The sequence below is a fragment of the Salmo trutta genome, chromosome 40 (assembly GCF_901001165.1).
Source record: "Salmo trutta chromosome 40, fSalTru1.1, whole genome shotgun sequence".
Taxonomy (NCBI): domain Eukaryota; kingdom Metazoa; phylum Chordata; class Actinopteri; order Salmoniformes; family Salmonidae; genus Salmo; species Salmo trutta.
Window position 1 is genome coordinate 18,620,411 of NC_042996.1, and position 15,596 is coordinate 18,636,006.

Here is a 15,596-nt window from a genome sequence, read left to right on the forward strand (position 1 = left end):
AACCCGATAGGGGAGCCAGGGTGTGATGATGCTTGGGTGGGTGTGTGTGGCATTGTAGAGGGGGAACGTGTGGAAAGCCGAATTGGGAGTGAGAAGGGGTGGGGATGGAGGGGGGAAGAGGTGCAGAGAACATGAGGAGTTGTAGACAGAAGGCACCTCACATTATTTCACAAATACAGAGTTGACAACAGCAAAGAGGGCTAACAGTAACCTGCTGAAACCCAATACAAACACAGGCCCATTCCAACAACATCTTCTGAGTTACCATGGTGATGTAATTATACAGGGGTAAGTTAATCCAAGCACAGTTTATCCATTATATTGACCAAATACCCTGGTGGCCGCTCTAGCAATGAAAATAAATTAATTAAAAAAATCAAAGGCAGTCGGGAGGAGGCTAAATCAGGTGGAACAATTCTAGCCAATGAGAGGGCAGATACGCATGTGAACGACAGGCATAACGGACAACGGTTTCCACTAGTTACCACAGACACAAAGTCAAATTGGCTATATCGACTCTCTCTCATTGACCTCCATACAAAAACTCTTTGGTTGGTGAGCAATTTTTCATTCTTCTGCTCAAAGTCAGGTCTCGACGTCTGCAAGTTTTCTTCTCTCCCTGGTAAGTAATTGGTTGATTAATTAATGTCATTCCTTGGTCAGAGAATCAACCCACTTGGTGTCCTAGGTTTCAATCAGTCGCTGATTAAAGGGGAATAATTAAAATCAGCAGTGCTACAACTTCAAAGTCTGAATATGAGAAGGGGGGAAATAAATGTTCTATAACCCTGATACGTCCTGAGGGACACTCTTGGCAAAAGGACTTCAGGATACAGTAGGCTCAGTGACTTGAGTGTCCTCTGAGTTTTTGCCAGAGCACAAATAAATGTGTTGATACAGATACAAAACACACAAATATACACACGAACACCACACACACACTAGAGAAAGAGATTGACCCTGGAGCCAGAGGGCAGCTCTCTGATAAGTGTCAACAACGTGTTACTACATAGATGACAGGGTGAGATACCCTCAGAGCTGTGGAATGAATGTTGACGGTTCCACAGTCAACACACAGCCAAGGTCAACAGTCCAGTCCACTCTGTTAGCTGATGACTCCCAATCACACCCTGCAGGATGTGCTCTATGCACTAAACTGGAGTCCGGGGACCCCTGGGGGGTCTGCGAAGATTCTAGCCATGGATTCTATAAAGACCAGCATATAAATGTCAATTCACGGAGGGAGATTGCGGATATGCTGGGGTCCGACCCAACCACTTGATGGAAAAAGTGGGGTAGGGTTCACAACAAGTTTGTCAAGGCAAAGAAAAGAAACAAGGACCGCAGTGGAGATGCCGGTGGAAAGGCTACTCCAGAAATGTTGGTGCTATTTTGTTCGGCCCGTGAAGCACGGGAATACTGAAAACAACATGCCGTCTTCACCAAAGGATAGGGTACGACGAAAAGAGTAGCCAGGTTTTGCTAACAATAGCTAGCCAGCGAGCGCTAGCTATTTGGCTGGTTAGTGGCTAGCTAGCCTAGCAGCATACAGTACTTGTGCAGGGAAAGCAAGCCAACCAACTAAACTAAAGATCTTTACAAGTTTTGATCGCACATCATTTTGTCATTGAAAGAAAATCATAACCTTCCCACATTGGTAACACCGAAGTCAAAGTTTGGTAGCAAGGTCCAGCTAGTCAAAATGTTGCAAAAATTTGAGCAGAGTTGAGTAGCGAGACCAGGACTATTCAACTCTACACAAACGTTTTCAACATCATATAGTCTATTGTAGTCTCAGTTAATGATATTTGATTTTCATGAATGTTTTGGATATGTGTACTAAATATAGCCCTCTACTTCTTTTTTGTTTGAGGCACAAACACCAGTGACTGGAGACAGCACCTGGTTTTGACCTCTGCGCCCCAGCACTGCCTTTTCACCGGCCCCAAGCACTACCTCTGCCCGACTTCGGCTAGCCGATAGCCAAAATGAAGCATGCTGACGCCTTTAGTAGAGCTTCTCAATTGTTACTAAGTTACTTACTTACTTGTTACTAGTGACTGGAGACATTAAAAAAACTAAGTACTTACAGTATCAAATAAAATAAAATGTTATTTGTCACATCCGCCGAATACAAAAGGTGTAGACCTCGCCATGAAATGCTTACTTACGTCCTTAACCAACAATACAGTTAAAGAAATATAGTTAAGAAAATATTTACTAAATAAACTAAAGTTAAAAAAATGAATTAAATAAAATCCAAAAGTAACACGAGAAAATTACACAACGATAACAAAGCTATATACAGGGGCTAATGGTACCGAGTCAATGTGAGGGGATACAGGTTAGTCAAGGTAATTTGTGAAGTGACTATGCATAGATAATAAACAGCAAGTAGCAGCAGTTTAAAAGGAGGGGTATCAATGTAAATAGTCCAGGTGGCCATTTGATTAATTGTTCAGCAATCTTATGGCTTGGGGGTAGAAGCTGTTAAGGAGTCTTTTGGTCCTAGACTTGGCGCTCCGGTACCGCTTGCCGTGCGGTAGCAGAGAGAACAGTCTATGACTTGGGTGACTGGAGTCGTTGACAATTTTTTGGGCTTTCCTCTGACACCGCCTAGTATTTAGGTCCTGGATGTCAGGAAGCTTGGCCCCAGTAGTGTACTGGACCGTACGCACTACCCTCTGTAGCGCCTTACAGTCATATGCCGAGCAGTTGCAATACCAGGTAGTGATGCAACCGGTCAGGATGCTCTCTATGGGGAAGCTGTATAACTTTTTGAGGATCTGGGGACCCATGCCAAATCTTTTCAGTCTCCTGAGGGGAAAAGGTGTTGTCGTGCCTGAGGGGGAAAAGGTGTTGTCGTGGTGATGTGGACACCAAGGAACTTGAAACTCTCAACCCGCTCCACTTCAGCCCCGACGATGTTAATGGGGGCCTGTTCGGCCCTCCTTTTCCTATAGTCCACGATCATCTACTTTGTTTTGCTTACATTGAGGGAGAGGTTGTTGTCCTGGCACCACACTGCCAGGTCGCTGACCTCCTCCCTATAGGACTGTCTCTTGCTGCTGGTGATTCTTTGATCCACCTCTACGCAGACGACACCACTCTGTATACATCTGGCCCTTCTTTGGACACTGTGTTAATGTTCCATTTATTAAAGTGGCCAATGATTTCAAGTCTCTGTATGTAGACAGCAGCCTCTCTGTGCTAGTGATGGCTATTTAACAGTCTGATGACTTTGCGAAATAAGCTGTTTTTTAGTCTCTCAGTCCCAGCTTTGATGCACCTGTACTGACCTTCCCTTCTGAGATGATAGCGGGGTGAATAGGCAGTGGCTCGGGTGGTTGTTGTCCTTGATGATATTTTTGGCCTTCCTGTGACATCGGGTGCTGTAGGTGTCCTGGAGAGCAGCTAGTTTGCCCCAAGTGATGCATTGTGTAGACCGCACCACCCTCTGGAGAGCCTTGCGGTTGTGGGCTGTGCAGTTGCCGTACCAGGCGGTGATGTAGCCTGACAAGATAATCTCAATTGTGCATCTGTAAAAGTTTGTAAGGGTTTTAGGTGACAAGCTACATTTCTTCAGCCTTCTGTTGCGTGGGTGGACCATTTCAGGTTGTCAGTGATATGTACGCCAAGGTACTTAAAACTTCCTACTTTCTCCACTGCTGTCCCATCGATGTGGATCAGGGGGTGCTCCATCGGCTGTTTCCTGAAGTCCACGATTATCTCCTTTGTTTTGGTGACGTTGAGTGTGAGGTTATTTTCCTGACCCACAACAGCCTTCATCTCCTCCCTGTTGGCTGTCTTTTCGTTGTTTGTAATCAAGCCTATTACTGTTGTGTCGTCTGCAAGCTTGATGATTGAGTTGGAGGCATGCATGGCTACGCAGTAATGGGTGAACAGGGAGTACAGGAGGGGGCTGAGCACGCACCCTTGTGGGGCCCCAGTGTTGAGGATCAGCGAAGTGGAGGTGTTGTTTCCTATGTTCACCACCTGGGGGCAGCCCATCAGGAAGTCCAGGATCCAGATGCACAGGGTGGGGTTTAGACCCAAGGCCTCGAGCTTAATGATGAGCTTGGAGGATACTATGGTGTTGAATGCTGAGCTATAGTCAATGAACAGTATTCCTACATAGGTATTCCTCTTGCCAGATGGCATAGGGCAGTGTGCAGTGTGATGATGATTGCATCATCTGTGGACCTATTGGGGCAGAAAGCAAATTGCAGTGGATCTAGGATGACAAGTAAGGTAGAGGTGATATGATCCTTGACTAGTCTCGCAAAGCACTTCATAATGACAGAAGTGAGTGCTACAGGGCAGGTTACCTTCATTTTCTTGGGCACAGGGACAATGGTGGTCTGTTTGAAACATGTAGGTATTACAGAATTGGTCAGGGAGAGGTTGAAAAAGTCAGTGAAGTCACTTTCAAGTTGGTCCGTGCATGCCTTGGGTACACGTCCTGGTAATCTGTCTTGCCCCGCGGCTTTGTGAATGTTGATCTGTTTAAAGGTCTTGCTCACTATGGCTACGGAGAGCGTGATCAGTCATCCCAAACAGCTGGTGCCCTCATGCATGCTTCAGTGTTGCTTGCCTCGAAGCGAGCATAAAAGGCATTTAGCTTGTCTGGTAGGTCCATGTCACTGGGCTGCTCGCGGCTGGGTTTCCTGTTGTAGGCAGTAATAGTTTTCAAGCCCTGCTATGTATGTGGTCTACAGCTTATCATGAGGTATTCTACCTCAGGCGAGCAATACCTCGAGACTTCTTTAATATTAGACATCACGCACCAGCAGTTATTGACAAATAGAGACACACCCCCGCCCCTTGTCTTACCAGACGTAGCTGCTCTGTCCTGCTGATGCAAGGAGAAGCCAGCCAGCTCTATATTATCTGTGTCATTGTTTTGCCATGTCTCGATAAAATATAAGATATTACAGTTTTTAATGTCCCGTTGGTAGGATAGTCTTAATCGTAGATCGTCCAGTTTGTTTTCCAATGATTGCACGTTGGCCAATAATACAGAGGGTAGTGTTGGTTTACCTACTCGTCGGAAAATTCTTACAAGGCACACCGCCCTCCTCCCGCTTTTTCTCCATCGTTTCTTCACATGGATGACGGTGATTTGGGCCTTGTCTCGACAAAGCAGTATATCCTTCGCATCGGACTTATTAAATAAAAAATCTTTGTCCAGTTTGAGGTGAGTAATCCCTGTTCTGATGTCCAGAAGCACTTTTCGGTCATAAGAGACAGTAGCGGCAATATTATGTTCAAAATAAGTTACAAACAACGTGATAAAACCGCAGCCATTTAGTCAGCCAGTAAGTCTGTCTGTATATTATTCATCCTAATCTGACAGGTTTTTTACATCGACTATCAAGAGGAGTAAAACAAGGTTGTCCACTATCGGCATTTCTATTTATTATGGTCATCGAAATGTTAGCTATTAAAATTAGATCCAACATTAATATCAAGGGGCTAGAAATCTGTCATTGTGTGCTGATGATTCATGTTTTCTTTTAAATCCACAATTTGTATCCCTCCACAGCCTCATAGAGAACCTAAATCATTTTGTTTACAACCAAATTAGGATAAGTGTACTATATTACGTACTGGATCACAAAAAAATACAACTTTTACATTACCGTGTAGTTTACCAATAAAATGTTCTGATGGTGAAGTGTGCATACTCTGTATTCCCTGACCCTAAAGAAATAATTGATCTGGCTACAATATATTTTAATAAAAAGTTAGCAAAAATAGATAAGATATTGCTACCATGGTAAAATACCTGTCTATTTGTGGAAAAATCACCCTGATTAACTCTTTAGTCATACCACAGTTTGCCTATTTGCTTTTGGCCTTGCCTACACCTAGCGACTAGATTTTTTTATTATATGAGCAAAAAATATTCTGTTTTATTTGGAATGGCAAGCCAGACAAAATATTTATATAATGAATATTAATTTGGAGGGCATAAATGATTAAATATGAAATCATTAGACCTCTCACTAAAGGCTTCAGTCATACAAAAGTTATACTTAAATCCGGACTGGTTCTCTAGCAGATTAGTAAGAATGTCTCACCCCATGTTCAAGAATGGCCTTTTTCCCTTTAATCAGATTACACTTGCTTTCAGTTATTTGAAAATGAAATAATCTCCAAAATATAGCTATTTTTAAAACAAGCCATAGAAAGTTGCAATTTCATGTTTAATCCACCAGAAAAGACAAAACAAATATTACAACAAATATTATGGTTAAACTCGAATACACTAATTGACAAAAAAGCTATATTTTTGGATAAAAAAACTGTATAATCTTTGTAAATTGTATCAATAATAGGACTGGTGGAGTTATGTCACACATGCAACTAACAAAAATATCTGGAAATGTCTGATCTACTCAAAATTACAACCAATTAATTGTAGCATTACTTCAAAAATGGAAAAGGCAAGTGGAAGGGGGGAAAAGTAAGGAACTTGTCTGTTGGCCCTGCATTAAAGATCAACATTGGTTAAAGAAAATTGTGATCAATAAAAAAGTATACCAGTTTCATTTCAGGACCAAAAAATTGACAAATGTGCCATATAGATTGCAAAATAGTTGGAAAGAGATGTTCGATGCACCGATTCCATTGCACATTGTTTATGAACTGATACACAAAATTACGCTGGATTCAAAATGCAGAGTTTTTCCATTTAAATTATTATACAAAATTCTTGCAACCAATAGAATGTTATATATATGGGGGGATACAACCATCCCAGCTCTGCAGATTTTGCTGCAAAGAGACAGAATCATTAGATCGTTTTGGTACTGCTGGGTGATTTAAAAAGTCAGTCAATCGATCAATAATATAATATTTCTCTTAGCAAAAAAGTTATCTTTCATTTACAATCTGTAGAAACTATGAGAATAGAAAGGTTCAGAACTTTTGTGACTAATGTGAAATATACTGTTTCCGTAAAATGCATAGAAGTTCAGAACTTTTGTGAAACAGCAAAGTTTATATATATATATATATATATATATATATATATATATATATATATATATATATATATATATATATATATTAGAAATCAAAACTGGATGGTCTTCAGAGATAGATGGGAGGGGTTGAGGGTAGCTGAACGATGGGACTAAAAACAAACTAAAGATAACCAATGTAAAATATACTGTGTCCGTAAAATGTATATAGTATGTACAAACTGGATATACTAGTCTAAGTGTTGTTGTCCATTAGTTTACTCCAATTAGGGGAGGTGTGGTAGGGTTAGGGGAAAATAATAAAGGAAAATATATTTAATATACATATACACTGCTCAAAAAAATAAAGCGAACACTTAAACAACACAATGTAACTCTAAGTCATTCACACTTCTGTGAAATCAAACTGTCCACTTAGGAAGCAACACTGATTGACAATACATTTCACATGCTGTTGTGCAAATGGAATAGACAACAGGTGGAAATTATAGGCAATTAGCAAGACACCTGCAGGTGGGGACCACAGACCACTTCTCAGTTCCTATGCTTCCTGGCTGATGTTTTGGTCACTTTTGAATGCTGGCGGTGCTTTTACTCTAGTGGTAACATGAGACGGAGTCTACAACCCACACAAGTGGCTCAGGTAGTGCAGCTCATCCAGGATGGCACATCAATGCGAGCTGTGGCAAGAAGGTTTGCTGTGTCTGTCAGCGTAGTGTCCAGAGCATGGAGGCGCTACCAGGAGACAGGCCAGTACACCAGGAGACGTGGAGGAGGCCGTAGGAGGGCAACAACCCAGCAGCAGGACCGCTACCTCCGCCTTTGTGCAAGGAGGAGCAGGAGAAGCACTGCCAGAGCCCTGCAAAATGACCTCCAGCAGGCCACAAATGTGCATGTGTCTGCTCAAACGGTCAGAAACATACTCCATGAGGGTGGTATGAGGGCCCGACGTCCACAGGTGGGGGTTTTGCTTACAGCCCAACACCCTGCAGGACGTTTGGCATTTGCCAGAGAAAACCAAGATTGGCAAATTCGCCACTGGCGCCCTGTGCTCTTCACAGATGAAAGCAGGTTCACACTGAGCACGTGACAGACGTGACAGAGTCTGGAGATGCCGTGGAGAACGTTCTACTGCCTGCAACATCCTCCAGCATGACCGGTTTGGCGGTGGGTCAGTCATGGTGTGGGGTGGCATTTCTTTGGGGGGCCGCACAGCCCTCCATGTGCTCGCCAGAGGTAGCCTGACCGCCATTAGGTTCCGAGATGAGATCCTCAGACCCCTTGTGAGACCAAATGCTGGTGCGGTTGGCCCTGGGTTCCTCCTAATGCAAGACAATTCTAGACCTCATGTGGCTGGAGTGTGTCAGCAGTTCCTGCACGAGGAAGGCATTGATGCTATGGACTGGCCCGCCCGTTCCCCAGACCTGAATCCAATTGAGCACATCTGGGACATCATGTCTCGCTCCATCCACCAACGCCACGTTGCACCACAGACTGTCCAGGAGTTGGCGGATGCTTTAGTCCAGGTCTGGGAGGAGATCCCTCAGGAGACCATCTGCCACCTCATCAGGAGCATGCCCAGGCATTGTAGGGAGGTCATACAGGCACGTGGAGGCCACACACACTACTGAGCCTCATTTTGACTTGTTTTAAGGACATTACATCAAAGTTGGATCAGCCTGTAGTGTGGTTTTCCACTTTAATTTGGAGTGTGACTCCAAATCCAGACCTCCATGGGTTGATAAATTGGATTTCCATTGATTATTTTTGTGTGATTTTGTTGTCAACACATTCAACTATGTAAAAGAAAAAAGTATTTAATAAGATGATTTCTTTCATTCAGATGTAGGATGTGTTTTAAAGTGTTTCTATTAATTAAATATTGAATATGAACACTCACCACGCTGCGCTTTGGTCCCCTACTTCCACAGACGACGGCCGTTACAGAATCACCCACCAAAAACGGACCAAGCAGCGGAGGAAGGAGCAGCACAAGGAGGGGATGAAGCAGCGCGCTCGGGAGGTCATGGCATCCTGGTCGCTGGAGGTGTTGGAGTCAAGGATTGACTGGACATGGAATCAATTATTTGACTACTGCAACAACCTGCCGAGGGAGAGCGACGGATACGGGAGGCAGCCCCCGGGGCACACGGGGAGATTGGCGGAGTCAGGCGGTAGACCTGAGCCAACTCCCCGTGCTTACTGGAGGCAGCGCAGTACTGGTCAGGCACCGTGTTATGTGGTTAAGCGCATGGTGTCTCCAGTGCGCGTTCATAGCCCGGTGCGCTATAGGCCAGGCCCCCGCAAGTGCCATGCGAGTGCAGGCATCGAGCCAGGACGGATGGTGCCAGCTCAGCGCGTCTGGTCTCCAGTGCGCCTTTTCGGTCCAGGTTATCCTGCACCGGCTCTGCGCACTGTGTCTCCAGGGCGCTGGGAGGGTCCAGTTCACCCAATGCCTGCGCTCCGCCCGTGCCGGGCCAAAGTGGGCATTCAGCCTGGAGTGTGGGTAAAGAGCCTACGTACAAGAACTCCAGTGCTCCCCCACAGCCCGGTTTATCCTGTGCCTCCTCCTCGGACCAGGCCTCCAGTGGGTCTCCCCATCCTGGTCAGTCCTGTGCCTCCTCCACAGACCAGGCCTCTAGTGGGTCTCCCCAGCCTGGTGAGTCCAGGGCCAGAGCCGCCAGAGCCGCCCGCCAGTCCGGAGCCACCAGAGCCGCCTGCCAGTCCGGAGCCGCCAGAGCCGCCAGTCCGGAGCCGCCAGAGCCGCCCGCCTGTCCGGAGCCGCCAGAGCCACCCGCCTGTCCGGAGCAGCCAGAGCCGCCCGCCTGTCCAGAGCAGCCAGAGCCGCCCGCCTGTCCGGAGCCGCCAGAGCCGTCCGCCAGCCTGGTGAGTCCTGTGCCTGCGCCCAGGGCCAGGCCTCCTTCATGTCTCCCCAGCCTGGTGAGTCCTGTGCCTGCGCCCAGGGCCAGGCCTCCTTCATGTCTCCCCAGCCTGGTGAATCCTGGGCTAGAGCCGCCAGAGCCGCCCACCAGCCCGGAGCCGCCAGAGCCGCCTGCCAGCCCGGAGCCGCCAGGGCCATCAGCCAGCCCGGAGCCGCTAGGGCCACCCGCCAGCCCGGAGCGGCCGAAGCCACCCGCCAGCCCGGAGCCGCCGGAGCCGCCAGGGTCCGGCAGCCAGGGTCGCCCGCCAGCCGGGCGCAGCCAGGGACGCCCGCCAGCAGGGCGCAGCCAGGGTCGCCCGCCAGCCTGGCGCAGCCAGAATCGCCCGCCAGGCGGGCACAGTCAGGGTCGCCCACTAGTCCTCCGGCGCGGCCAGGGGCACCACCTAAGTGGGCGACGCCGAGGAAGGAGCGGAGGCCACGTCCCGCACCTGAGCCGCCGCCGTAAGAAGGCACACCCGGACCCTCCCCTTCAGAGTCAGGTTTTGCGGCCGGAGTCCGCACCTTTGGGGGCGGGTACTGTAACACCCTGGCCATAGAGAGGGGTTTTTGTTCTTTATTTTGGTTTGGCCAGGGTGTTACATTGGGTGGGCGTTCTATGTTCATTTTTCTATGTTTTTGTATTTCTTTGTTTTGGGCCGTGTGTGGCTCCCAATCAGGCACAGCTGTAGTTCGTTGTTGCTGATTGGGAGTCACACATAAGTAGCCTGGTTTTCCTTTGGGTTTTTGTGGGTGATTATTTTCTGTTTAGTTTTGTACCTAGCAGAACTGTAGGCTGTCGTTTATTTTCGTGTTTTGTTTAAAGTGTTTCTATTAATTAAATATTGAATATGAACACACACCACGCTGCGCTTTGGTCCCCTACTTCCACAGACGACGGCCGTTACAACTATATAATATTCACTGTAATGTTTGCCCAGACGTTACTGTAGTACACTGTAGTATTTACAGTTAAAATATTATAATTACTGAAGTAAAATACAACTGTGGTATATACTACAGTAATCAATGTACAGATTTGTGGACTGTAGTATACTGTAGTATTTATTGTAATGTTTTTGGGCTGTAGTATTTACTGTAGTGTTTTTGCAGACTGTAGTATAATGTAGTATTTACTGTAGTGTTTTATTATTGTTGAAATGGAAATGGAGGCTTTCTTCTTGAGGAAACTTATGGGAGAAATACTAAAAGAGCAAATTATAGTATTTACTATAAATTAAAAAATATAGGGTTTTTGCGGACTGTAGTGTTTTTGCAGACATTACTGTAGAATTTACTATAGTATTCTACAATATACTACAACATTCTATAGTATGATCGAGGGATACTACAATGAATTAATTAATGACAAAATAATATTTATTTTTTTAAGAAAAGTTTGGACACCTGAAAAGGGGCTGTGATATGGGACTGTCCCGGGATGACAAGTGCAGTCACATAGGAAAACATTTTTTACACCATGACACAGAAGTGGGGGTGTTTGTTTATTTTGGAATAAGCTTTTATTTTAATATTTACCACTACCAGTACAAATAGAATTTTAAGCAAATAGGAAATGTACATTTACATTATTTAGAGACCCCCCCCCAAATTTGACTTTGTTGCATTTAGAGGGACTCATGTCTCATCTGAGACCCCCCTGGGCCCCCCGTAATTCGCACTCTGCTGTGTGTAACTGCGCATATGTACATGCCTGGTTTCGCGTGTGTGTTTACACACTCATTTTAATAATTACATTACTCAAATAAAAAACATGAGCTGGCGCACACCCAGAGAAAGTGATTTTATGTAGAGGGGCTGACTAACGGCAAATAAACTAGAAGCTATCAAAATAATAAAGAGAGTCGCACACTCTATCTATAAACTCCCAGTAATTCATTGGGTATGTCACCAAAGTTTCGGCAATTACATTACTAACATCAAAGTGTGACATAGAATCCAACAGAGGATTTATTCAAAGTGTCACTCCAATCAAACATCCCCTACTCCTTAAAGGCTTTCCTCCCACACTGTCGGGTCAAAGGGTCAAACATTACACACAGAAATAGACTGGTATTGGAGAGGAGCGAGTCATGAAAAGCCATTCCCTGTCCATGTAATATTCATTAGCAACCTTTTTATTCCCTTTGCCACCTTTGTCGCTTCAATGCTTAACGGTTCGATAGAAGTGTTCTGTTCTAGGATCAAGGGTAAAATGGTTCTATGGCATGCCATTCACACCAATAATGCTGTATTTCAATAATGGAATATCCTCATAATCTACAATGCTATTTGACAGTCAGAACAATAGCTGTGTCCTAAATGGCAGCCATAGTGTACCATAGTGTGAGTCATAAGACCCATAAAACCTAGCGGTCAAATAAGGAAATGGTTCCAATCTTTTTTACACCACTAATTTGTCCCATAGGGGATTTTAGAAACACTTAAAATAATGTCTGTGTTTCGTGTAGACTTACACTAGCGTCAGGTTTTGATAACCATGTAAATCTCTCTAGTACATGGTGATTTTTATCAGCCAAAAGCCTATCTTTCTGTTGTTTCAAACTACTTTCTAAAAACATGCTGTTGACTCAATAGGCCTATTTGGAAGTTGAAAACATATTTGGTAGCTTACAGACAGATACGTCTTCTCTTTTCAGCAGGAGCCATTTGCTTTCCAACCTGTGTTTTTCCCGCGAATGTATTTTTTTATTTCACCTTTATTTAACCAGGTAGGCTAGTTGAGAACAAGTTTTCATTTACAACTGCGACCTGGCCAAGATAAAGCAAAGCAGCGCGACACAAACAACAACACAGAGTTACACATGGAATAAACAAACATACAGTCAATAATACAATAAAAAAAGTATATGTACAGTGTGTGCAAATGAGGTAGGATAAGGGAGGTAAGGCAATAAATAGGCCATATTGGCAAAATAATTACAATATAGCAATTAAGCACTGGAGTGATAGATGTGCAGAAGATGAATGTGCAAATAGAGGTACTGGGGTGCAAAGGAGCAAAATAAATAAATAACAGTTTGGGGATGAGGTAGTTGTATGGGCTATTTACAGATGGGCTATGTACAGGTGCAGTGATCTGTGAGTTTCTCTGACAGCTGGTGCTTAAAGTTAGTTAGGGAGATATGAGTCTCCAACTTCAGTGATTTTTGCGTTTCGTTCCAGTCATTGGCAGCAGAGAACTGTAAGGGAATGCGGCCAAAGGAAGAACTGGCTTTGGGGGTGACCGGTGAACTATACCTGCTGGAGCGCGTGCTACGGGTGGATGCTGCTATGGTGACCAGTGAGCTGAGATAATAAGTCTTACCTAGCAAAGACTTATAGATGACCTGGAGCCAGTGGGTTCGCCGACGAATATGAAGTGAGGGCCAGTCAAAGAGAGCATACAGGTCGCAGTGTTGGGTAGTATATGGGGCTTTGGTGACAAAATGGATGGCACTGTGATAGACTGCATCAAATCAAATCAAAGTTTATTTGTCATGTGCGGCGAATACAACAGTGAAATGCATACTTACAGGCTCTAACCAAAAAGGTATTCGGTGAACAATAGGTAAGTAAAGAAATAAAACAACAGTAAAAAGACAGGCTATATACAGTAGCGAGGCTGTAAAAGTAGCGAGGCTACATACAGACACCGGTTAGTCAGGCTGATTGAGGTAGTATGTACATGTAGATATGGTTAAAGTGACTACGCATATATGAAAAACAGAGAGTAGCAGCAGCGTAAAAGAGGGGCTGGGGGACACACACAATGCAAATCGTCCGGGTAGCCATTTGATTACCTGTTCAGGAGTGTTATGGCTTGGGGGTAAAATCTGTTGAGAAGCCTTTTTGTCCTAGACTTTGCACTCCGGTAACGCTTGCCATGCGGTAGTAGAGAGAACTGTCTATGACTGGGGTGGCTGGGGTGTTTGACAATTTTTAGGGCCTTACTCTGACAGCGCCTGGTGTAGAGGTCCTGGATGGCAGGCAGCTTAGCCCCAGTGATGTACTGGGCCGTACGTACTACCCTCTGTAGTGCCTTGCGGTCATAGCCGAGCAATTGCCGTACCAGGCAGTGATGCAACCAGTCAGAATGCTCTCGATGTTGCAGCTGTAGAACCTTTTGAGGATCTCAGGACAAATGCCAAATCTTTTTAGTTTCCTGGGCAGGAATAGGCTTTGTCGTGCCCTCTTCACGACTGTCTTGGTGTGTTTGGAACATTCTAGTTTGTTGTTGATGTGGACACCAAGGAACTTGAAGCTCTCAACCTGCTCCACTACAGCCCCGTCAATGAAAATGGGGGCGTGCTCGGTCCTCCTTTTCCTGTAGTCCACAATCATCTCCTTGCTGAGTAGTGTCCAATTTGCACAATCCAATTTGCTGAGTAGAGTGTTGGAGGCTATGTTGTAAATGACATTGCCGAAGTCAAGGATCGTTAGGATAGTCCGTTTTATGAGGGTCTCTTTAGCAACATGAGTGAAGGACGCTTTGTTGTGAAATAGGAAGCCGATTCTAGATTTAATTTTGGATTGGAGATGCTTAATGTGAGTCTGGAAGGAGAGTTTACAGTCTAACCAGACACCTAGGTATTTGTAGTTGTCCACATATTCTAAGTCAGAACCGTCCAGAGTCGTGATGCTGGACGGGCGGGCAGGTGCGGGCAGCGATCGGTTGAAAAGCAGGCATTTAGTTTTACTTGCATTTAAGGGCAGTTGGAGGCCACGGAAGGAGAGTTATATTGCATTGAAGCTTGTCTGGAGGTTAGTTTACACAGTGTCCAAAGAAGGGCCAGAAGTATACAGAATGGTGTCGTCTGCGTAGATGTGGACCAGAGAATCACCAGCAGCAAGAGCAACATCATTGATGTATACAGAGAAGAGAGTCGGCCTGAGAATTGAAATCCGTGGCACCCCCATAGAGACTGCCAGAGGTCCAGACAACAGGCCCTCCAATTTGACACACTGAACTCTGTCTGAGAAGTAGTTGGTGAACCAGGCGAGGCAGTCATTTGAGAAACCAAGGCTGTTGAGTCTGCTGATAAGAATGTGGTGATTGACAGAGTCGAAAGCCTTGGCCAGGTCAATGAATACAGCTGCACAGTACTGTCTCTTATCGATGGCGGTTACGATGTCGTTTAGGACCTTGAGCATGGCTGAAGTGCACCCATGACCAGCTCGGAAACCTGATTGCATAGCGGAGAAGGTACGGTGGGATTCGAAATGGTCAGTGATCTGTTTGTTCCCTTGGCTTTCGAAGACCTTAGAAAGGCAGGGTAGGATAGATATAGGTCTGTAGCAGTTTGGGTCTAGAGTGTCTCCCCCTTTGAAGAGGGGGATGACCGCGGCAGCTTTCCAATCTTTGTGGATCTCAGATGATACGAAAGAGAGGTTGAACAGGCCAGGAATAGGGGTTGCAACAATTTCGGCGGATAATTTTAGAAAGAGAGGGTCGAGATTGTCTAGCCCGGCTGATTTGTAGGGGTCCAGATTTTGTAGCTCTTTCAGAACATCAGCTATCTGGATTTGGGTGAAGGAGAAATGGGGGAGGCTTCGGCTAGAGTGTCTCCCCCTTTGAAAAGGGGGATGACCGCGGCAGCTTTCCAATCTTTGGGGATCTCAGATGATACGAAAGAGAGGTTGAAAAGGCCAGTAATAGGGGTTGCAACAATTTTGCCGGATAATTTTAG

The 15,596-nt window shown here is 45.3% G+C and overlaps 1 protein-coding gene across 2 annotated transcripts in view; it reads right to left on the reverse strand.

Annotated features, from left to right (window-relative positions):
- Positions 1 to 15,596, reverse strand: part of grm8a (glutamate receptor, metabotropic 8a) — a 276,591-nt gene that overhangs the window by 126,691 nt on the left and 134,304 nt on the right. The window lies entirely within an intron of this gene.